Below are 23,132 nucleotides of genomic sequence, written 5' to 3'. Positions count from 1 at the left end.
TTTAACTCACCACTTTGACTACAGCCTTTACCACAAACTGTACAAGTAAAGGGTTTTTCCCCTGTATGAGTCCTCATGTGTGCTTTCAATTCACCACTTCGACCACAGCCTTTACCACAAACTGTACAAGTAAAGGGTTTTTCCCCTGTATGAGTCATCATGTGTGCTTTTAAATGACCACTTTGACCACAGCCTTTACCACAAACTGTACAAGTAAAGGGTTTTTCCCCTGTATGAGTCCTCATGTGTACTTTTAAATGACCACTGGTAACAAAGCCTGTACCACAAACGGTACAAGTAAAGGGCTTTCCCCCTGTATGAGTCCTCATGTGTACTTTTAACTCACCACTTTGACTACAGCCTTTACCACAAACAGTACAAGAAAAAGGTTTTTCCCCTGTATGCATTCTCATGTGTACTTTTAAATTAGCACTTTGACACCAGCCTTTACCACAAACGGTACAAGTAAAGGGTTTTTCCCCCGTATGAGTCCTCATGTGTACTTTTAACTCACCACTTCGACTACAACCTTTACCACAAACTGTGCAAGTAAAGGGCTTTTCTCCTATATGAACAACTGTGTGCCTGTTCAGATGTCCCTTGCGCTTAAATATTTTGCCACACTGTACAACTAAAATCTTTCTTCCCTGTGTGGCTCTGCGTGGAGTGAGTTTGTTTTGACGATGGCAGGTCCTGTGACAGCTTTTGGCTTGCAGACAATGTTTGTCCTTCCACAGCTTGTGTCTTGTGTGAATCCAATGTGTTTACCACTGACTGACCTTCCCTGGTCTCCTTCCGCTCATCACGGTCTTCAGAGACGTCAGATTGAGAACAGTGTGGAGAGAGGAGCTGGTCACCACTAGTTGGTTGTGATGTTCCACAGTCCTCTACATCAGCTTGTGTTTTCATGTGTTCAGTTGAGGTGCTGGCTACAGCCTCTGTCTCTCTGGTTTCATCATCACCTTCACTTTTCACTGCTAGTAATGTCAACGCTGATCCATCAGCCTCCTCTTGTAGTAGCTCCTCCTGTTCCTCTTTAATCTGTGGAGGTTGTGGTTCCTCCAGACTGGAACTCCCCTCCTGATGTTCAGGGAAAAGCTCCTCTTTACACACAGGGAGGGAAACAGAGTCTAGGGAAGAATAAAAAGATAGAATGAGAGAAAGAACATGAATGGTTTGAACTTTACATTATTTCATGCAGTGTTTCCTCTGTTTCATAGCTTTGGTAGTTGGGAAAACCTCAGCTGTAAATATGTTTTCCATTTCCACACCTTAAAGTCTATTCGCATTCATAAAAAAATGCCAACATTCAAACTTTTAGAAATAGCATGACACGTACTGTTGTCCAGGTGGTTTTCAGGTTCCTTTTTAACAGAAACACTCCAACTCATCTTCACCTTCAGGCTGGACTCTGCACACTGGTCTGCAATGAAGGAATAGGATAAGGACTTAAATAATTAAGGACTTTGATATGGGGAAGTGCTCTACAATTTATTACTGACGATGGTTTTCACACCAATACTTGTGTATTTATATGTAAAGTGGGTTGACCATCTCTCGCAGTTCGTAGAGAGCAACGTTGTATTTTATTTAAGGCCTTGTGTGGCTCATCGGGAGCAGATAGAGGTTCAGCGTTGAGAGGCAGTTACGTGTGTGTCACCGGACAAGGACGCATTGACTGCATGCACAGCAGCCATATTAGAAATAAACTGGGCCTCTTCCTTACTTTCTTCACAGGTGTTACCAATGATAGTGAGGGACGCAACGCAAGTGATGAAATCTCATTAAAATACATGTGTTTCAATGAGGACGTCCTGACCTACCGTGAGTGACAACGCGCAGACCTGCCAACCCTGGGATTTTTTTTTAGTACTCATGCGCCCGCAGCGCCCGCGGTACAAATTTTGCGGGTTTCCTGCACAAAACAGCATATATTTTGGGGGGTCCCACGCGCCTTTTTGGGTGGGACCTTTACAGTTATGTTAACGAAATTTCACACCAGAAATGTAATACATTGCATGTCTTGACTTACACTAATAATGGAGGCAAGATGTTATAACAACCTTTTAAATAAAAATGCCATTTTGTCCTGTGAAAAAGTAGGCTAGTATTACCAGGCAATACAGTTATGTTGCATTGGCAATATTGTTGACAAATCTTTAATAAAAGATACTAACTCCACTTACTCAGAGTTAGTCAACAATAGACTAGCAAAACAGTCTATAACCAGTGACTTTATGAATGTATACATCAATATAATCGTGTTATTCAAATTGCAAAATAGCTTTACATTGTCAGGTAGGCCATTTACCTGTAAATATTTACCCTTTCTTTGTTAAACATTGTTAATTGAGCAGCCTAAATAAAACATTTCAGTGCATGATTTGCATGAAGTTGAAAGTAGGTTCATTCATTAATATATACTAGTCGGCGACCTGGCCAACTCGGAACAATGTAAATAGGGAATGAATGCCCCGCCCTTTAATGCAAACCCCATTATACCTGTTTTCATAGGACCCGTTTTGACCATTTGTCTGCCTGTGTCCATTTATGCCCATATATGGAGATATCTGTATCTGTCTGTCTGTCGGTGTCCATTTTATGTCCATATATGGAGATCACTGCAGTTATAGTTCTGGGTCCATTTTATGCCCATATATGGAGATATCTGTCTATCTGCGTCCATTTTATGCCCATATATGGAGATCTCTGTATCTGTCTGTCTGTGTCCCTTTTATGCCTGTATATGGAGATCTTTGTGATTCTGCATCCATTGTATGCCCATATATGCCATATATGGAGATATCTGTTTATCTGCGTCCATTTTATGCCCATATATGAGATTTCTGTCGCTTTTTCAAACAGATGGTCAAAACGGGTCCTATGACAACAGGTATAATGGGGTTTGCATTAAAGGGGGAACCGGCACTGTGTCTGCAACACAGTCGGAGGCACAGACAGATACAGAGATCTCCATAATGGGAATAAAGGGACACAGACAAACAGATGGAGGAGACCTGTTGTCATAGGACCCGTTTTGACCATCTGTTTGCCTGTGTCCATTTATGCCCATATATGGAGATATCTGTATCTGTCTGTCTGCGTCCACTTTATGCCCATATATGGAGATCTTTGACCATCTGTTTGCCTGTGTCCATTTATGCCCATATATGGAGATATCTGTATTTGTCTGTCTGCATCCATTTTATGCCCATATATGGAGATCTATGCAGACACAGTGCCAGTTCCGGAAAATCCTGATGTCAGACATCAGAATCCGAACCTTTCGTGCTGGTTCCAGAAAATCGTGTATCGGGTCGGGTCGGGTCGAGGCCGAGCACTGCACTACCTGCTGCGGTGGGGAACGCACGTGCCGAATTTGAAATAGGGAATGAATGCCCCACCCTTTAATGCAAACCCCATGAATGCCCCACCCTTTAATGCAAACCCCAATATACCTGTCATAGGACCCGTTTTGACCATCTGTTTGTCTTTGTCCACTTATGCCCATATATGAAGATCTCTGCACACACAGTACCGGTTGCAGAAAACTCTGATGTCAGACTTTATGCCCATATCTGGAGAACGCGCGTGCCGGTGGGAAGAAGGGTTCTCGAGATACGCGGATTACATACATACATACACATTCACAGAGATTTTGTGTTGACTCATGTGGCGTACGTGATGTCAGAGCCTTTTATGAAGTGATGTCACAATGACTCAGCGCTTGCGCCAATTTCCTCCGGAACAGCCTGATGTCAACAATCAGCTCCGCATAAGGAGATTCCGAACGTTTCGCGCCGGTTTCGGAAAACCGCGAGTCGGGTCGGGTCGAGGCCCGGCACTGCACTCCGCGCGGCGGCGGGGAACGCGCGTGCCGAATCTGAAGCCGGTGGGACGAACGGTTCTCGAGATACGCGGATTACAAACAAACAAACAGACAGACAGACAGAGATTTGTCGCATTTATAGATAGATATATAGGCCTACAATGTATATAGATCACATACCGTCTAGTCTGTGTATTCATTCATAGAGGCTACAGGCTACTCATTGGAACCAAATCAACCGGTAAGTAGGGATGGAGCTCGTTAATTTTTATTGATAATGAGCACCTTATCGATCATACTTATCGAGACGGGCTTTTATCGAGGGCTTATACCACTATTGAGCATTTTCTGTTATTTTGTGGAAAGACACTATCAATTCTGAAGTTTGTTTTAATATATTATATATATATTATATGTATATAGTATAGTTTTACAGTACTATTTAGAAATTATTAATATAGCCTCATGTAGAATTATACTATAAATCTTATATTTAGGTATATAATATAAACTATAGGCTAACATTTCCATGTCTCTTTTTTTTTTTTTACAGTAATGCATAATCAATTTTTTCCATTATCTTTTCTTTGTTTTAAGCAACAACAACAATCTACATTGTTCCACGGCATGCTCTTGCAAAGCACACAACTATCAATGACGCAATGTAGCCTACCTCCCGTCCCGGCCCCCTATAGCGGCCCATGACGTGACGTCATGACGCTTACCCGATAACAGGCTCGACAAGCAAAAGCTTATTGATACTCGGGTCTCGATAAATTCAGAACCGGGTTTGTAATGGACCCGTTTTTCGGGCTCCATCCCTATCCGTAAGAGTCCATTTGATTCCATGTGTACACTCTCATAATAATATTTTGTCATAAGAATTAAGGGTAACCTAAATGCTCAACGCAAAACACACTCTATCCAATATTCTTTCTGCAGATGGAAGAGGTTTCTGAGGTTTATGAATAAGGTTAGGTCTAAGCATTGTTTTAATGAAGTTACATTTAGGAATATGGTTTGGTTTAGACCTAGTTTTACAAAGGTTAAGTTTAGGCATGACATTTAGACACTGCTTCACTGAGGTCAAGTTTATGAATAAGGGTAAGTTTAGGCATTGTTTTACTGAGGTCAAGTTTAGGAATGTGGTTTAGTCTACACCTAGTTTTACCATGCTTAGGAATACCTGGAGGTGAAAGTTCCAAGGTCGCCAGATTAATACTCGGGCGAGCGTGTTTAAGAATAAGGTTAGGCTTAGGTATAGTTTTACCAAGGTTACATTTATGAATAAGGTTATGTTTGGGCATAGATAGTTTTACTGAGGTTACGTTCAGGAATACCTGGTGGTGACTTTTCTGAGGTCGGCAGATTTATACCCGGGGCGAGCCCTAGGGCTTGTGTTCTTGTATTCAATTATAAAACAATGCAAACCTATCCTTTACAACTATACTATAGGATTAAAACACAGTAAATAAAACAGTACATCTATAATGTACAACTTAACAACAGGTTGTAAAGTAAATAAAACAGTACATACCTATCCTGTACAACTTTACAACAGGTTGCATCGTTGCATCAAAATGTCCACGTCCCTTGTTCATCTCTTGCAGTTCCTCTGACAACGCTGAATAATATGTTTGGGAGGCCATCTCTCTAGACTCTGTAGACCTCTCCCTGTGGTGCTCTGTGGAAATCACCAGTAGAAAGAACTTTTGGTTATCATTCAGCAACCCTACATTATACCATGATGTAATCAAATCAAACTATAGTCGTCTACCATTTTTTGTTCAGTTGAAAGGTTCAGTCACTACTTGTTCTAAGAGCTAAAATAATTGTCCTCATCCTGACGTAAACACCAGACAAAACAATCTACAAGCTCAACATGTGGGACATTGGGAGCTTATAGATTGGCTATTTTCACTACTATAGGTCAAGAGTTTGGGCCACTACGGAGCGCTTACATCTCTGTCGCATCATCAATTCAACTTATATACATATTTTGTTAGTCCGTGTCCCTTTCATGCCCATATCTGGACAGCCCGTATGGGCATTTTCCCTTTTTTGCCCATATATATACTTTTTTCTTCTTTTTTTAACCCCCGATGCCATGCCCATGACGACACAAAATTGAGATTAGACAACAAACTCCTTTTATTTTTTTAAAGATTTGTTTTTTGCCTTTATTTGATAGGACAGTAGACCGACAGGAAATGGGAAGAGAGGTGGGGAATGACACGCGGTAAAGGTCTTCCGGATCGGGAATCGAACCGGCGACGCCAGCAGGCATCATAGGCTAGTATGTGGTATGCGCCTTGACCACTAGGCCAGCGGGCACCCCGACAACAAACTCCTTAGGCCTATAGGTTTATGGCTGAGTCATGGTGACGTGAGAGCTTGTAGATCTGCTCCTCTTCAGAGCCATGCGATCAGTGTTGCCAGTTGTGCTGCTAGAGGAATAAGCAACCAGAGCCTGAAAACAAGCCCAAGAGAAGCGACTATAGGCCGAATGAGCACTTTTGTTTTTATATATAAACTGTATTCCACAAATTTCTCACATAGTTATTCATGTACATACATTACATTGTACCTTAGGCATTTGTGCAATAAATTACATTAAGCAAATAAGTAGGCCTACGTATATTTCTTAAAAATCTTTTGTTCTTAAATTAAGGTTGGTGCTTTATTTGTGTTTTTTTTTTCACGGCTCCTCTTTACCCCTACCCCCCGAAGCTAAAGAAAGAAAGAGAGAAAGAGGAAAAATGGGAAAGGGGAGAAAAGAAAAGAGATTAGAGAGAGAAGAGGACGAATGAGCACTTCAAACCTATATACATCAGCTATTTCAAAATAGCCGATCTACAAGCTCACAACTGCAACCACCATTATTTACAAGCAACTTTATACCAGAAAACCGCGGGCCTGCGGTGACTGTGTGTCTATTTGATGATCCTCTATTTTCATCATTACGTGAACCTTTGGCTGAGTCGCCCACTTTAACACGCTAAGGGACCAAATAATTAAAGGAGTAGTTCACCCCCAAAATGACTTTTTTTCTATTGATTACTCATGCCATGGAGAGTAGAGTTCAATAATATTTTTAGTTTTTTGTCACATTCCTAAGACATAAATGTGATAACAATAAATTTACCCCCATTCATTTCGGATGGTGACCCGTTTCGAAACGGGTCACCATCCGGAATCAATGGGGGTAAATTTACTCAAATCAAATTTTTGTCTTAGGAATGTGACTAAAACCAAAAAATATTATTGAACTCTACTCTCCATGGCATGAGTAATCAATAGAAAAAAAGTCATTTTGGGGGTGAACTACTCCTTTAAGCTCTTAAAAAGAATAGCCTACTAAATAAAAACAATTTGGTGGAATTGCATCATGTCTATATTATGCATAGGCTGCAGGCATAGGGTCCTTTTGGTTACCACATTGAATAGGCCTATGTCATTGTTTGATATATTCTTTAATTTTTAAATGTGTTGGCAAATGTTAGGCAGAATGGGCACATACGTATAATTTGACTTGATGTTTGGCACAATCTTCAATTCAAAGAAGCTTTATTGGCATGAGAACACAAACGTTTACACAGTGGTGGAAAAAGTACCTACATTTTATAATTAAGTAAAAGTATCAATACTGCAATGTAGAATCACTCTGTTACAAGTAAAAGTCCAGAATTAAAAATGTACTTGAGTAAAAGTACAAAAGTATTGGTATCCAAATGTACTTAAAGAACCACAAGTACAAAATGTTTGAAAATAGCAGATCTACAAGCTCGCACCGCAATGCGTTGTGAGCTTATAGATCGGCTATTTTCAAATAGCCTTGGTATAACATAGGGCTAAAGTGGTTTATGTATGTTTTAAACTTTAGTTATTGCTTTGTAGATTTAGATTTTTATAGCCCAAAACATACATTAACCACTTCAGCTTTTATTGTAGCCTATACACATTTTGGCCATTTGAAAATAGCTCACATTGTGAGCTTGTAGATCTTCTATTTTAAAAATATATTTATTTAATACCGGACTTCTACTTGTAACAGAGTATAAATTGCAGTAGGCAATGGACCAATCCCCAATCACATACACACCCATTGTAACAGTTACAATGGGTGTGTATGTGATTGGGGATTGGTCCATTGCCTACTGATACTTTTATGAGAAAAGGAAAGTATTTCTTCCTATAGAGGCACAAAGTTCTATGGGGCACCGTTTTCGTCTACTCTACGTTGCTCTACGGGAATGCATGTGCGTAACACCAGAACTCGTGCCCTATCGAAATTGGTCGGCTAACTGTGCTAACTGTGCTTTATGTAACATCATCGAGTGTTTGTGTAACTTCAGTCAGATTGAAGGATCATCTGACTCTGATAATAAACCACAATCTACAGGCTACGCTTAACCGCCTCGCGTTGTGAACTTGTAGAAGAGCAAAAATAGAGTTTGGTCGTGTTTTATACAACAGATGCTTACGTTAGCCTGCTGCTAGCACTAGCTAACGTTAGCCGTTAGCCACTCATCAGCCAGTCATCTAGAATAGTCTAATAAGTCAATTTTCCGACGGCGAGTGAACAAGCATTCCATGTGTCCTTCTGATGGATTCTTTTTCCTGGCTGTGAATGTTTTTATTGTCCAAAAAGAAAACGCTCTGAACGTTAAAACTAGATAGTTTACGATGACACACTGTTCTAAACTGATCATTTTTCCCCCCAAAAGTCGAGAAGAAGAACAGTCAACGGCTGAATAATAAATAAATAAATAATAGATTAAATCATTATAACAACGTAACATGGTTCATTTGGAACATACGTGGCACTACATGAACAGGATAAATACTGTGATTTGCAACGCTAGGTAATGGAGCGCCGATATTACCGCATTTGGCTACAAATGGCTAACACAGGGTGGTGAAAACTAGCATGTTAGCTGTATTCTGGGAGGACCAACATAATTATGTCCCGATCTCTCACATTAAAAAAAAAAGGTATTTTCAGCCCCTGTCTAAAGCTGTACTTTCCGAGATGACTGCCCTGAGGGAAACTGGGACACAAAACTGTTTTAGGAGTGCATGTCTTTACTAGGGTTACCAACCGTCCCGTTTTTGGAAACTAAAAGACGTGTCCCGTATTGAACTGATACGGGACACTCTTTTCCCGTATTTGAAGGTTGGGGGCTAAATATGAATGACGGGATGATTTAATTGAGAAATGACAGTGATTCTGCCTGTCAGTGAGATTCCACTCTGCTCTCCTCTGAGATAAGTGCTGCATCCCATTGCTGTGTGAGGCGCTGCGCTGTTTGTAGGCAGCTCATTGGCTCATTAACAGTGTTGCTAAGACACAGTCTCCGCCCCCTACACAGTCCCAAGGGCTGTAGGTTCAGTCCACAAGTTGCCTGCGCGAGAGTGCGTGCGAGCGAGCATACGATAGTACTCGGCTCAGAACATTGTTTAATGTCTTTAAAAAAAATGTGTGACAGAAGATTGTGTACAAACAGATTAGACATGAATCCATGATAGGTAGCCTAAACAACAAGGTGAAAAAGCAAGCAGGCAAGCAAGCAGAAAATAAGCCATGGATATACCTATGGCATTCCTGGGAGCACTACAGTAGTCTTGCCAACTAAAGCGACCCCAGACTGGCTGGTATGCGAAATAACATAAGCATGCGTTGATTTTATTTTTAAAACATAATGGTTATTACTGTATGCCAATATGATAATGTTGGGTAACCAGAGAGTGGGCACATGAGAACCAGGTAGACCTATATGTTTTGGAAAATTGAGGGTAACAAAATATCGTTAGGTGGCCCAAAGACACCCAAATTGATGATTGATGATTTAACTCCTTCAGTGCCGCCGGCCACAAGGGGCGCTAGAGTGCCAGAAATTTCTCCATAGACCTTCTTTATAGCTTTCGTCGACCCTCTCCCAACTGGCTTGTGTTTTCACTCCAGTCAATGCTATGGGTGACGAGAGGAGGAAGCTAGCTGACACGTAGCCAAAATGCTAACCCATTTAGAAGCCCGATCTAAAGCTATTTCAGCCGCAAAAAACTTTCTCTTTGGGTCTGGGAACACAATCCGGAGAAAATCCTGTCTAAAGATGTGATTTATTATTGGAGTGGGCGGCGCGATGCGGCCGTTAGCGCGAATACGGCCCGTGGATGGCCGAGTCTAAGTCCCAGCATTGAAGGACGTCTAGACCGGGGCTTCGTTGAGGCCTCCGATTAAATAATTAATTTTATTAAATATCCCGAACATGTTCGGGATAGGCACGCTGGAATACGTCCCGGTACCGGTACCGAGGTTTTTTTTGGGGGGCTCTAAACTTTATTTTAAACCATTTTCAATGGAATAAATCGTCGCATCTAGCGTCTCTCGTTGGTGAGCGCTGGGCGAGCCGGGACCACCCACGTTGCTCCAAGCAGCTCGGGGTAAGTAAAATAGCAAATAAAAAATTGTTTTTGATCCCGAATATCCCGAACATGTTCGGGATAGGCACTGTAAGAGTTAATATAGGAAAATACCAGTTTTTGACAATTTTATAACCGAAAATATCCGATGTTTTGATTGATTGAAGACTTTATTAGAAGTTTGCATAGGAAAAGGTACAGTTTCATGACGGTACAGTTCACTGGTACAAGGTCTACTAAAAGGAGATCCATGAAAAGACTAAGCTTATTTCCACAGGAAACCATTAAAGTATCTCATATAACATTGAATGACAGACGAATAGAACACAGTACTATGCAGTAGATATGTAAAGAAATAAAAATGAGATAACAAAAAAAGAAAACAGTAAGTCTAAACAAACAGTAAGTATATACAAAGAAGGGGCAGGGAAGGGTAGGGTTGGGCTAGGTTAGTTTTTTTTACCAGTTGCGAACGGCTGTTGCCTGTAAGTGGTTTTTCAGGGCAATTTTCCTTTCAATTTCCAATTTCCTAAGTATAATGAGGTGTCCCGTATTTGAAACTCTGGGAGTTGGCAACCCTAGTCTTTACCGTTTCATACAAGTAAGATTCCACAAACAAGTGGATGGATTTGTAAAGATATTTTATTAAAAGAACATTATGCAGCATGAATGACAAAGGGAGCTCCGCCACCCATCCTGAAACAACATCTGCCGAGCCAATAGGACTACAAGAAGCCAGATAATCCAGGAAACCATTTAATATGTGTCACCTGCAGTGTGTAGTGTGGTGTTGTGTGTGTAACAGACATACCTGCAGTGTGTAGTGTGGTGTTGTGTGTGTAACAGACTAGCCCTGAATACAGGACTCTCATATACATGAGAGTCCTGGTGCCGCCTCAACATGAGGAGTAGTGGGCAATCGAGCCCTTAACGGTTTGAGCTAGGAACGTCAGATTTCAAAAATAAACTGCTTACCCAAGCCAACTTTGCTAACGATTTGACGCCGCACAACGTTCATTACACGCCGCTCCCCGGTTGTTGAATAAAAAGCATTTTTGTCCGAAATTATTTTGCTTAACATAGGACGTCCGCCTCTAGTGGACAGTCGCGTCATCGCATCATCTCCGTTCACTACAATGATCAACCGGAGATGACGCGACTGTCCACTAGAGGCGGACGTCCTATGTTAAGCAAAATAATTTCGGACAAAAATGCTTTTTATTCAACAATCCGGTAGCGGCGTGTAATGAACGTTGTGCGGCGTCAAATTGTTATCAAAGTTGGCTTAGGTAAGCACTTTATTTTTGAAATCTGACGTTCCTAGCTCAAACCGTTAAGGGCTCGATTGCCCACTACTCCTCATGTTGAGGCGGCACCAGGACTCTCATGTATATGAGAGTCCTGTATTCAGGGCTATGTAACAGACATACCATTTAATGTGTAGTCTGGTGTTGTGTGTGTAACAGACATGCCTGCAGTGTGTAGTGTGGTGTTGTGTGTGTAACAGACATACCTGCAGTGTGTAGTGTGGTGTTGTGTAGCGTCTCCATCTCTCTCTGGAAGAGGTTGCACATGACCTCTGCGGCCGCACGGAGGCGCTCCAACACAAACACTCTGACATCGAGCTTCACACGACAAACATCAACACTTTGTTGCCTTTCCAAAACACACAATATCTCCTCTCCCACCGACGTCATGTGTTTATTTATCTTAAGCCGTACAGACTCCATTTGAAGCGTTTTAACTCCTTTTAATTTGGTTTTCACCACGTGCTGTGTCCCAACCACCATGAAACACCAACACTGAGTGAGACACCGCCGCCGAGCGAGCTACAGCGAGCCCGTCCGAGTTATGTCCTCCTGATAGGGACAGAATAGTACATCTTCATCTCCCTGACTTTCGGCACCTCCGCGCGGTCCAAGTGAACACAGCGGAGCTCCTTGCCCCCCGGCAACCACCGTTATGCTTAGGTTCGTTGGCAAACGCCAGGTCGCGTCCCAAAACCACCATGAAACACCAACAGTTCCTTTGTTGTGGAAACGCCACGCCACAAACATTCTACTTCCGGAAGATCCGGCTTCCGAATCAACGTGTTTGGCGCATGCGCAATAATGGATCAAGGCGCCCTGTTGCTTTAATACATTTCGCCCCCTGGTGGAGGAGATGTGTAACTGTCACTGAATGACAGAGCCAGACGCACCCCAGTAAGCATTTTGAGGTGTATTAGTTGCCTAATAGTCGTGTTTTTATCTTCTACACCACGCGTTGAAAATCAGTGTTGTAAAGGTCTAGATTTGATATTTTTGACTAGTTGTTTAGTCGGCTATATTTACACGGGTTGCTACATATACCACTATTAGTCGGATACAAAAAGTCTACATTTCGCCGTTAGCGGCCGTCGAAAGTAGTGAAAAGTTGGGCGACGGTGGGATTCGATCCACTAATCTCTAACACTCAAGTCGGCGACGCTATCCACTCAGCCATCAATGCTGATATGATAGTATAGACTTTCTGGCCGTATTAAAAGGTGACATTGCCTACCTGTGTTCATTTTAGTGTAGTGCACATTGTTGAGGAAACTAAATGTTAGCGTGTGTGTGTGTGTGTGTGTGTGTGTGTGTGTGTGTGTGTGTGTGTGTGTGTGTGTGTGTGTGTGTGTGTGTGTGCGTGCGTGTGTGCGTGCGTGTGTGTGTGTGTGTGTGTACGCCCCGGACTCATTTTTGAAGCTTGTGATTGGCTGAACCGGACGTAGGGAGCGCTCCGTTGTAGTCACTTGGACCGCGCGAGGTGCACCAAAACCCAATTATCTAGCCGGGTGAAATTAAGGCTAAAAAAAAACTAGTCGTGTAAAAAACGACTATTGCTCAGTGGGACAGATACAACAGCAGTGACAACACAGAAATGTGTGTGAGGAGGATAGGCTTCTACATTGCGGAGTGCATGGGGTAAAACAAAAACTTCATTTTTGTATATCTTAACCTATTTAAACCCACCTATCTCCCAGACTTCCTCCCCAGTCAGTCAGAGTTCAGAGTGTGATGTGGGATTATGTGCAGGATGTAAATTGCATACTGGAGCAACACACAACATTAATTGATGGAATACTTTATTAACTGTAAAAACAGGTACAGAGATACAGATTTATACAAAAGAATGCTAAAAGGATGACCCAAAAAAAGCCCAAGGCTTATTTCCATTGAGGTCCTTTGTATTCAATCCATATAGGCATTTAATGACAAAGAATAACATGCAATAATATTCACAATATCATTATATACGAGTAGCCTAGTAATAAACTAAAAAGTACAGTAAAGCAGATTACAGGGCCAGTTAAGAATTGCCGTCTATAGTTGCTCGTTCAATTGCAATTCAATTCAAATAGCTTTATTGGCATGACAATTACAATATTGCGAAAGCATCAAGTACAGTAAACTGAAAAATACTAACAGCAGAAAACAATATCTAACATGCAAATAAAACAGTATTTTAAACAATATGCTAATATCATAATGATCCAAATGTAGTTTTGAAATTTTGAATGTGTGTGTGTGTGTGTGTGTGTGTGTGTGTGTGTGTGTGTGTGTGTGTCACATTGAGTTTGTTTGTTTAAGTGTCCCTCAGTTTGTGACATGCAGTCACATATTGTGCAGCTCAGTGTGCTGCAGGTCTCTCTCCAAATAGAATGTCTTGTTTGTCATTGTCATCTAGGACTCAATTTCTCATCTATCTTATATTATTATATTTGTCGCATTTTAATAGAAAGTGCATCTCAGTCTCCACCTCAGCTGTGACCTCACACTTTTTGTTCTGGAGGCAGATAGGACTTCTTGTGTCGTCCTTTCTTTGTTTGACTGTTTTGACAAGGAATTCCACATTTGTGTGGCATAGCAGTAGAACAAATTTAAACCTAATTTGCCATGGGTTGAACCAGATTGGTGGAGCTCTCTCTGGTGCTGTGCTTGTATATCTTTAACAATATTGAAGTAGTTTGACACATGCAGGAAAGTTGCTCTACCTAGTTGCTAATCTACAAGAACACAACGCGTTGCGAGCTTGTAGATCAGCTATTTCCACTACGACATTTCTTAGATTAGTTTGTTTTGTTTTTAAAATGTATAAAAATGCAGGAAAAGAAAATGGGCACACCCCCGGCACACAAATGGGTCCCAACCCACTGTTTGGGAAACAGTCCTCTACCCTGAGTCATCCCAGTGATCCCAGCCTAGCATAATGAGCAGGGGTTCAGAGAGTTCTAGGTGTGACAACAAGCCTGAGCAGTTTGTTTTGGAACGTCTTATTTTTCTTTTTATCCCTGACACAAAACATTTTCAGATGTGTATCTTCGTGGCCAAATATATTTCAATCGAAAGAAGCGGCTTGGACTCCTCGTGCATTAAAGGAAGTACAAGCTCAGTCTGTTGTTCTTCCCAGGTTGGCAGAGGGAGAGTAGCTCCCAGTATTACAGCTTATAGGCATTGGCATTGAGTGGAAAAATGTTGGTTCTTATTCTGTGGGTCGGAACAGTGAAGTGACAATTTAAGGACTTTTATGACCTTTGTAATACAAAAGAAGGAAAACAGAGGGGGAAAAAGGCTGTTACTGTATGAAAAGTAGTCAACAAACTATGAGCTATGTGTGATGTGTGACATGATTCAAAGGGCCGCAATGCTTTGATGCAGTGTGCAGAATACCTCACGCATAATAGCAAAATGGCATTGGGCACACCTAAACAAGTAAGCCTGTATGTAGCCTGGGTGCCAGCCTGCTACACTATGTTTCGTGGATCTATTTTATCACTTCGCCCCTCAGTCTGGCCATGATTCAGTTGACTTGTATTTCTGAACATCAGCCAGCCAATACACACTAATGTGTTTGCCCCACTACCACCTCAGACAAATAAGAAGCCACGTTTGGATTCTGCTCGCATTCTATGTCACACCTCCCCTTAGAGAGAGGAAGCTGTCCAGACTGAGAAGTGAAGTGACAAAACAAAACCATGGAGCGTACCACAAACTGCACAAGTAAAGGAGTTTTAACCTGTATGAGTCCTCAAGTGTATTTTTAGATTATTACTTTGACTAAAAGCTTTACCACAAACTGTACATGTAAAAGGTTTTTCCCCTGTATGAGTCTGCATGTGTGCTTTTAAATGACCACTTCGACCACAGCCTTTACCACAAACTGTACAATTAAAAGGTTTTTCCCCCGTATGAGTCCTCATGTGTGCTTTTGAATCACTACTGGTACCATAGCCTTTACCACAAACTGTACAAGTAAAGGGTTTTTCCCCTGTATGAGTCCTCATGTGTACTTTTAACTCATCACTTCGACCACAGCCTTTACCACAAACTGTACAAGTAAAGGGTTTTTCCCCTGTATGAGTCCTCATGTGTACTTTTAAATCACTACTGGTACCACAGCCTTTACCACAAACGGTACAAGTAAAAGGTTTTTCCCCTGTATGAGTCCTCATGTGTACTTTCAATTCACCACTTCGACCACAGCCTTTACCACATACTGTACAAATAAAAGGTTTTTCCCCTGTATGAGTCCGCATGTGTGCTTTTAAATCACCACTATGACCACAGCCTTTACCACAAACTGTACAAGTAAAGGGTTTTTCCCCTGTATGAGTTCTCATGTGTGCTTTTAAATTACCACTTTGACCACAGCCTTTACCACAAACTATACAAGTAAAGGGTTTTTCCCCTGTATGAGTTCTCATGTGTGTTTTTAAATTAACACTCTGACCGTAGCCTTTACCACAAACTGTACAAGTAAAGGGCATTTTCCCTGTATGAACAACTGTGTGCCTCTTCAGATTTTTCTTGTGATTAAACATTTTGCCACACTCTGTACATTGTGTACAACTAAAACTTTTCTTCCATGTGTGGCTCTGCGTGGAGTGAGTTTGTTTTGACGATGCCTTGCTTACAAACAATGTTTGTCTTTCCACATTTTGTGTCTTGTGTGAATCCAGTGGGTTTACAACTGACTGACCTTCCCTTGTCTCCTCCCGCTCATCACGGTCTTCAGTGACATCAGATTGAGAACAGTGTGGAGAGAGGAGCTGGTCACCACTAGTTGGTTGTGATGTTCCACAGTCCTCTACATCAGCTTGTGTTTTCATGTGTTCAGTTGAGGTGCTGGCTACAGCCTCTGTCTCTCTGTTTTCATCGTCACCTTCACTTTTCACTTCTAGTAATGTCAACGTTGATCCATCAGCCTCCTCTTGTAGTAGCTCCTCCTGTTCCTCTTTAATCTGTGGAGGTTGTGGTTCCTCCAGACTGGGACTCCTCTCCTGATGTTCAGGGAAAAGCTCCTCTTTACACACAGGGAGGGAAACAAAGTCTAGGGGAGAATAAAAAGATACAATGAGAGAAAAAGTAATTTGCAAACATTCTAATTTACCAATTTGTGTTGGTTGATAAGAGGATAACCTTACAATAAGAGAGAGAGAGAGAGAGAGAGAGAGAGAGAGAGAGAGAGAGAGAGAGAGAGAGAGCATGAAAACGTACTGTTGTCCAGGTGGTTTTCAGGTTCCTGTTTAACAGAAACACTCCAACTCATCTTCACCTTCAGGCTGGACTCTGCACACTGGTCTGCAATGAAGGAAACAAATAAGAATAATAAAGACTTTGGTATGACATGAGTAAGGACTTACCAAGGCTCTACTATTATATTGTATTACTGCCGATGGGTTTCACATGCATATTTATATGAAGAAAAGTGGGTTGGCCATCTCTCACAATTCGTAGAGAGCAACATTTTATTTTATTTATTTATAAAAACCTTAGCTTATGTGTTAAGCTTCCATTGTATGTTAAATGTGTATAGCGACTTTAAGGCGCTTTACATAAGTTGTGCATTGCATTCACCCATTCAAACACAGATGGGGGAGGAAACCATGCCACCAACTTGCTCATTGGGAGAAGATAGGGGTTCAGCGTCGAGAGGCAGTTCCATGTGCGTCACAGGACAAGGACCCATTGCCAATTTGCCAAAAATAAAGTGGTACACATTATAGTGAATCGTAGCTACATCGTAGCTACATTCGGGCAAGCGCCTGCGTTTTCATTGGCTGAATGCAAGACAGAGGAGACCGACATTACTTTTCCAACAAAAGCAACAGAGGCCTTTAGAAGTTGTAAACGAGGAGGCCAGAATAGTAAATAATGTTTGGGGGTGAACTGTCACTCAAAGTCCCTCTGGCCAATCACAGTGTGTCTTTTCCGGGACTTGCCTGACGGCCACTATCATTCACTATCACGATAGCGGTACTAGTGCCCCTCACCAGCCTATTAGGCTCCATGCACAGCAGCCATATTAGAAAGAAATCGGGCCTCTTCTTTACTTTCTTCACAGGTGTTGCTAATGATAATAATGAAGGCTCAGTTCCATTCTGGTCAAACAGAGTCAGGGTGCTGATATTGTGCATGTTGGCTCACTGGAAACACTCTGCTACACCAGTGGGCCTCAAGTGTGGTCCAGGATCCCTGGTTCCTTGAGGGGGTTCCAAATGGCCCCTTACGGGGGTCAAACTCTGGGAGGGTACAAACGGAACCAAAATAACCCGTAAAGGCCCATTTGGTTCCATTTGTACACTCTCATAATAATAATAATTGTCATAAGAATTAAGGGTAACCGGACCCAAAACACACTCTGACCCATTTATTCCGTGGAAGGAATAGGTTTCCGAGGTTTATGAATAAGGTTAAAATTAAGCATAGTTTTACTGAAGTTACATTTAAGAATAAGGATTAGTTTAGACCTAGTTTTACTAATGTTAAGTTTAAGAATAAGTTTAGGCATAGACATAGAGGTTGCTTTAAGGAATACCTGGTGGCACCCGTTCCGATATCTCCGGCATTTGACACGGGCAAGCATGTTTTGGGTTTGAATTCTTGTATTCAATAAAACACTACAAACCTATCCTGTACAACTTTACCACAATTAAACCACAATAAATAAAAAAAGTACATACTTATCATGTAGAACATTACTACACGTTTAAACCACTTTAAATAAAACAGTACATACCTATCCTGTACAACTTTACAACAGGTTGCATCGTTGCATCAAACAGTCCATGTCCCTTGTCCGTCTCTCGCTGTTCCTCTGACAACGTTGAATATGTTTGGGAGGCCATCTCTCTAGACTCTGTAGACCTCTCTCTGTGGTGCTCTGTGGAAATCACCAGTAGAAAGAACATTTGGTTATCATTCAGCAACCCTACATTTAGGGATGTGAAAAAAGAAATCGAAAATCGACGCGTCAATGGACTCATGCTCACCGCGACTCAAAAAGTACGAGTTGAAAAATCGAAACATATATATATTTTTTTATTTTTCTAAAGTTTTTCCCCCAAATATGACTGTTTTAATCGTTGTTCAAAAACGTTATAAGCGTTAATGTTTTCCAAATGTGAGAGGACCGGGTGTGTGTGTGTCTGTGTCGGAGACTGTTGTGCATGCATGCGGCGCTAGTCGGGTCCGCGGACTACTGGTTGAGAAACACTGCTGGACCGGGATGATGCGCGCGTCATAGCAGTGCGCACTGACTTGCCTGACTATCAACTCTATGGACTGGATGCGTTTTGTTTACCTCCTGCCTATGCATGCATGCTTGACACGAAAGCTCGCTTGTCAATGGCAGCGTCGCCGTTGTGTGCGATGATCACAAACCACACTACTCGTCGTTAACGTTAATGCGACACACCCGTGGACGCGGTCGGGGATATATGAGAGCGAGCGTCAGCGCTCCCGCACGTTCCATGGAGTTTGTCACTCTGCTTCTAGTCTCTAGAGAACTAGCCTGGGATCGCTCCCAATTTCGGGCTTTTGATCCGGTCGGGAGTGGATGACGTTCTACGTCATTTTGTATTCAAAACGGACTACAATTAGGCCGGAACTACCGACCGGAATCAGTTTTAACCTGGTTCTGCGCATGCGCTAACTGGGATAAAACTGATTCCGGTCGGTAGTTCCGGCCAAAGTGTAGTCCGTTTTGAATACAAAATGACGTAAGATATCATCCGGTCTAGACCGGATCAGATGACCTGTTTAGTAAACGAATACCAGGCTTTCTCTCAGGAAAGCCTGGTGAGGCGAGGTTACTAGAGAACAGACTCCTTGCTAACGCAAGGAAAAGCAATTATTTATTATAATTATTATTAGGGCTTTGATGCAAGTTCTGATGGGTGCAGCTGCATAAGTTGTGTTGCTTAAAGTAATGTGCCGTTGTGTTCTCCTCTCAGCTGCTGCTTACCGGGGGGGGGGGGGGGGGGGGAGTGAAAAAAGTCGATCGACGCGTCAATTTTCGGCCACGACGCGTCTATTCGCAAATAATGCGTCGATTAACATCCCTACCTACATTATACCATGATGTAATCAAATCAAACTATAGTCGTCTTCCATTTTTTGTTCAGTTGAAAGGATCAGTCACTACTTGTTCTAAGAGGTCAAATAATTGTCCTCATACTGATATAAACACCAGGTAAAATAAAATATTTTTGAGAACAGTCTGGGTTATAATTTTCTGAATACCACTAAGACTATTATCTAGTGTTTTCCGTCCTGGATGCTGTCTTCTCAGTTTTCTTTTTTTTTTTTGAGAGAGAGAGAATGAATAACAAAAGACCGCTAACATATGACCTCCAAGGTAGAAGACTGATCGTAGCAGCATTTAAAGTATTCAATCAATCAAACTGATCCTATGTGTTACAACCCTGGGGGTCTTCAGGTATGTCATAATGTGTATAGGTAGGCATAACCCCATTGTCCCTTGTAGGAGGTGCTGGGAGTGAGGTTTGAGTGTGGATGTCAGTGAGTCAATTGAGTGGATTGATTGAATGATTGAGACTAGGTGACGCCCGGGAGGTGATTGGTTGCAGCCTACTAGGAAGAGTATAATAGGTTGCTGCCATAGACATAGAAAGGTAGACGCCTCCTTCGACTCTGGTGCATCGAGGAACCAAGGGAAGGGGGTGGGAATCTGTGTGCATCGCTTCCACATGCGTCACACATACGGACGTTGGTATGCCAATCAGAGGCAGGTGGGGGCGGGTCTTTACTTACGCAGCCTGTAAGAACAGCTGAGCCGCGCAACATCGGAACTGGCTCTGTTGAATTGAATTATAGTCCTTGGATAAGTCCCGGAAAAGTCGTGCCGTGATTGGCCAGTAGTCACTTGACAGGCAGCGTTCCCTTGGTTTTTCCAGGATGTCAGGACTACAATTGTTGCACGTCGCTCCAATGAACTGCAGAGGCGAACGAGGCATCTAGCTGTTTATATCTGTGGGTACTGTGTTCTCCTTTCTCCTCTCCCAGCCAGACTGCCAGCAAACACAACACCTGTCATTTATTGTATTATGTAAAGAAGTGAACTATCTACAGCAAGGGTTTGGTAGGGGTGGGTAGCATTTTCTTTTGGGTTCTCTTTTTGCTTATGTTTTGATGATGAGTTTGGTTAACAATTGGTTTGGTTACAGTTATTTTGGTTAAGTAAGGGTTTGTTTATTTTGTTTTGGTTTATATGTTTCATATTTGTAACTACCCACCTTGGAGAAAATAATAAAAACCCCATTGTATGGCTGACTTCCTGATTGCTGGCATTCTTTGGGAGTTAAGGAGAGAGGGGTTCCAAACCATCATGTTGGACCTCGGTTCCCCTTAGCTGGGACTGTATCACTATGTCATTTTGACACTGCATGCACCCCATGGTACACAAACACTAGCACTAACACAAAGGCATCAAAACAAACATCTTTAGACGTCTCAAAACAAACTCCTGAATAAAAAAAAAGTGTAGGCCTAGACGGCTCCAAAAGGTGTGCAAATGTTTTTACAAAATGGCAGTGTGATGTAGTGTATGTCACTCCAGGGTTCCACTGGCGGCATCGCGTTGCTCTGCGTAGTGGCGGCTTCATTGACGCCGTCACATTGACATCCGACCGGCTCTACCGCAGCGCAGCGCCTGTGACTGTGAGGTATTCATTCTATGGCCAATATAGCCCATTTCCAAAACAACATGACAATCACTTTCAAACAGGAATAAAACTATTTGTGACCTGAATGTGAACTTATAGAGCACACTATGTTCACAGCAGAGAGCAGCAATGCACCACTGACCACTTTGTTTTGTCATGATTATAGCCTAATTTTATCAAAGACCGCTGTAATTACATTAAAAAATATGCTAGGATTTTGGGACATCTAACCTGACTGCGCCAGATGATGGCAGCGGTGCGTATGCCTGGCTGCATACCGCTCTGCTTACCATCATCTGGGATCGCTCGGGCAGACCCGATGTAAGGGGCGGGCCATTTTTTCAAATTCTTTAGCAGGTGATTGGATGGGGCCGTGTCTCTATCACAGTCTGGGAGTGCCAACTCCAACCACTCATATTGGCCTGTCTGCATGACGTTACACCCAGAATCCGCCTCCTGGGTTTCCACGTGGTCTGCAATCAGACTCTATTGGCTCAGAGCCGCTCAGAGCCTGCCTGATTCGTCCGGCCCGGGTCTTTATGAGTGTTATCAACTCTCCCCGAGAGATCTCAGATGGTAAAGTAGGGCGGTACGCACTACTGCCACCATCTGGCACAGTCAGGTTATGGGACATCTAGTCACCCTTGTGAATGAGTGAATGGATAGCCAACAGCAGAAAAGCAAGTATATAGCCTACATTTAAATATACAATGCATTTAATCATATTTTATACATGACTGGACGTTGTGGACGCCGTCAAAAAATGGAACCGGGGCGTTCTTCGAGTTTAGACGCCGTCACCGGAGCTTCCGACGTTGAGAGTATGCTTATTGCTATGCTACACCTCCCCAAACGATGGCAAAATCTTGATATTGAGATAGTCTGTTTTTTGTTTTTTTTGCATAGCCCGGTAAGGGTTAGGTTTAGCATTCACCAGGTTATCATTCACTAGTGTCGACAAGTTATCCTCGGACTACTGGGAGTTAGAAACAACCCCAACCCTACCCGCGTAGTTGAAACATAACGGAGGAAATACAGCGAAAATGGCCACCATTTGGAAACTGATTTGTTATTGAACAATAAAAAAGATACGGTTACTTGTTGTAACCACCCGAAGACAATTGTAACATCCGTGGCCATGGAATAAGCACTTTGTATTTGAAATTGAGCGTCCGATCGTCATGTGATCCATGACTAGTAACACACATATAGCCATAAATTATAACTTCCAGCAGAGGGTGCTAATATTCGGACGTTTTGTCTCTCCTGGAGTTATAACGCAGAGTCAAATAGCTCTCGCTGGTTGAGCCTCCACGTCCCTAATCGCCTCAAAACATGTTTAAATCATGAAGTTGCTCACCTCATCGTCGAAACAGCTTTATATCTACCTATGAGCCCACTCGTTGGCATGTGTTAGTCCATATGTTTCTAATAAATTAATGTTTACTAAAACTTCACCGAGTCTCATCGCTTTCCTTGTTTTTGAACTGCTTGGGTAAAAATGGCCGAACATATCACGTGACGTTGATCGCCGTTGCGATTCGCTCATACTAGGACATGACGTTTTATTGTATGCGGAAGTATTCCAACGTTCTGTAGTTCTGAAGCGTTCTGAAGGCGGAAGGATTCTGACGAGGAAACGCGAGTCTCAGAGAAGTTTTAGTAAACATTAATTTATTAGAAACATATGGACTAACACATGCCAACGAGTGGGCTCATAGGTAGATATAAAGCTGTTTCGACGATGAGGTGAGCAACTTCATGATTTAAACATGTTTTGAGGCGATTAGGGACGTGGAGGCTCAACCAGCGAGAGCTATTTGACTCTGCGTTATAACTCCAGGAGAGACAAAACGTCCGAATATTAGCACCCTCTGCTGGAAGTTATAATTT

The sequence above is a fragment of the Nannobrachium achirus genome (assembly GCF_963921795.1).
Source record: "Nannobrachium achirus genome assembly, chromosome: 11".
Lineage (NCBI taxonomy): Eukaryota > Metazoa > Chordata > Actinopteri > Myctophiformes > Myctophidae > Nannobrachium > Nannobrachium achirus.
This window is presented reverse-complemented; position numbering follows the sequence as displayed.